Below are 3026 nucleotides of genomic sequence, written 5' to 3'. Positions count from 1 at the left end.
CCCCATTAGGTTTGTTCCTAAACAGGATGGGGGGTCTATTAGGAGGAGGATGGCACATGGATGGGGCACCCCTGTGATACTCCCATCAGCCCCTGAGTGCAGCCTACCCCTGTGGGTGGGGTGACCACAGTGACAGGAACACTAGAAGAATAAGCACCATAGATGTGCCGTGAAAACCTTCTCCTGCTGCACGTGTCTCCCTGGAAGGTTCTCTGTGAGTGGAGAATGAAGTGTGGCCTGCAGTTGGTGTGGCAGAGAAATGATATTTTCAGTGTGGATGGATGGTTCCTGGGCCTGTGTCTTTGCAGACGAGAAGCCAGCAGAGGGGAGGCAGGTGGAGCTGAGGAAGTGCAGGTCTCTGCAGGGCAAGAGGGAGAGGTGGGAGGGGAGTGTCGGAGGGCTTGGCCCAGGGAGAAGAGCAGGTTTGAGCTGGAGGCAAGTGGCAAAGGTGGGTGGAAGCTTCTGGCTGGTGGACACCTGGAGACTTGGAGAAATGCTTTCTTGGGGAGGTCATGGAAGCTCCGCCCCCTTCCCCATACCTCACCCTACACATCTCTTCCATCTGGCTGTTCCTGGTTGTATCCTTTTATAATAAACCACTACTTTAGTTCTTTTAAATCAACTCTATGTGAACCAGCTTATTTAAACTTTATTTCTGGCAAAACCAATACAATATTGTAAAGTAAAAAAATAATAATAAAAAAAATTTAAAAAAAAAAAAAAAGTAGATTGAGTTAACACATGAAAAAAAAAAACAACAACTTTATTTCTGCCCTTTCAAGGAGTAAACTGGAATATATTGCAAATGTAGAAGTAGCAGCCATGCAGTTACTCAAGTATCCAGCTTTTGATCAGTATCTCAATTTTATTACTTTGGAAAATGATATGCCTCTAGATACAATCAAAAATGAGGAAATGTTTCATATTGTGCCATTAACAGTTCAGAAATCACAAATGCGGAAATGAAAACTGTTACGAACCGGAATGTTGACAGCCTCTTCTGCTTTTCTGTTATGCTGGGTACTCTTCCTATAATCAGATAATTAGCAGGAACAGCAATGGAAATGAGAGCAGTGAAAATAGATAAGAAGTTTCCGGAACATCTAAGAGATGCCAAAAAATGGTTTTACTACAGGTGATGCACTGGGAGCTGGCAGCCTCAGCTTTCAAAGCCTTCTTCACTCCTGTTGACAGAAACATGGATCTGGCAACTCCTTTACATCATATTTGGACATATCAATCCTACGCGTGTGATGTAGTGGATTTCCATGTACACAGAGTTAACCTGGAGGAATCTTCAGGAGTGAAAAAGTCCCTGGCTGGTGCTAGTGTGACCTAGAGAAAAAACCAGGAAGTCGTATGATTTAACTCCAGTTGATACATTTTGGCAGAAACGTAAAGGAAGTCCCTTCCCAGAGGTTTGGGAATCAGTTCAGCAAGAACTAGAATCTTAGAGCAGAGCACCAGAAGATGAGGTCAAACGCCTGAGAAGTATGGGACCAGAAGGGAAAGATGAAGGGGCCACGAGGATGCTTCCTGACAACACTGCTCAGGTATCCTCAGCTTTTGGTTCTTTGCCAGAAGACCTTGGAGAGGGGACAAAGACTTACTGATCTCCATAAAATGTTGCCACTGCTGTCTTAGGACATGTAAAGGCACGAAAACTGGATGTATGTTTTGAATATAAAGAAAAAATGTATAGTTAGATGAGGTTTTGGACCCTAAAAAGAAAAAAAAAAAAAGAAAAAATAATGAGCAAAGCTTTCCTGGGCAAATCTCTTCTAGAAGAAATATCAGACTCTGACGCAGGTAATCCAGGAGATAAATGAGGCATTTCTTATCTATCATGTAAGTGCACAGCAAACAGCTTCTGAGGCTGATTTGGAGCCACACCAAAAAGCTGGAACTGACGCAGGATGCAACCTTAATTCCTTACAATATATCAAACAGAGGAAGGCTTTTGCTAGGATGGCTTCAGCTCCTGCCATCTCAGGCATTGCCAAACGAGTCCCCAACACAAGATCGCAGTGTATGATGGCAAGAGCGACAAAGGCGGGACAGAAACAGCACAACCTACCTGTCTTCAGGGACATGACGTCAAACGGTGAAACCGATGACTGTAGATATTTTGATCCCAGATGCTGCCAGGCGGTGACGGCTCAGTTCTGAGGAACAAAAATTCATTCCAAGAAGCAATTGTTTTTGTGTTGGGAGAAGGCAACTACATTGAATATCAGAAGCTTGTTGACAACAGAAAGGGAAACGAGGGAAACATGTTTTATAGGCTGCTGCTGACTTTTTCATACTACACAGTTCATGAAACAGCTGTCACAACTTGGGAAAAAAGGAGAGGCCTGGAGTTTAACCATCAGGAGGAGCTCCCCAAACTGCTGTCTGTGCCTCTCCAGACCCAGATCCCATCCCATCAACTGCAGTTTAATTTACAGCTTGAGTTGATGCAGTGAGACTCAGTGCACTGCCCTCTCCCACCCCCCACTTTGTCATGAGGGTCTTTATTTCCTTCCTGGCAAATCACCCTTTGATTCTTGTTCAGCTTTAATGAGTCCTCCTAACAGTGGTGACGACATGACAGAATTAATTCCTGACTTGACATTGATGGTTTCCATCTTTGATTCCTTGTATCCCCAGGACACCTCCAGGTACGTTGGTGCCTTAATTCATCTTCGGTGGCTTAACAAAGGGATCACCCTGCGTGGGGGCAGCTCCATGTCACACATCCCACAGTACAGGCCTCATTGGGCCAGGCAGGACCAGGGTTCAGAGCTGCTTTTTAGGGGGCTGTCATCAGGACACCAGGGGTGGGTTCATGTGCCTCACAGGCCTGTGTCAAGCTCCAGCCACTGTCAAGTGGAAGCTGCTGCGATCGCTGTGGACACAAATGGCCCGTATCACATATCTATTGTTTGGAGTGTCATTTATTCCCTCTGCTTCCCAAAGAAACCCTGATTTTGCTTTGGGAAACCACACCTTCCCCACCTTGAGTTCTTATGCATACTTGCTAAATT

At 45.1% G+C, this 3026-nt stretch overlaps 1 pseudogene; it reads left to right on the top strand.

Moving 5' to 3' along the window:
• The first annotated feature begins 765 nt into the window (after positions 1-765).
• Positions 766-2457, top strand: LOC102283084 (sec1 family domain-containing protein 1 pseudogene; annotated as a pseudogene).
• The last annotated feature ends 569 nt before the right edge of the window (positions 2458-3026 follow it).

This window comes from Bos mutus, chromosome 17 (genome assembly GCF_027580195.1).
Source record: "Bos mutus isolate GX-2022 chromosome 17, NWIPB_WYAK_1.1, whole genome shotgun sequence".
NCBI lineage: Eukaryota > Metazoa > Chordata > Mammalia > Artiodactyla > Bovidae > Bos > Bos mutus.
This window is presented reverse-complemented; position numbering and strand designations above follow the sequence as displayed.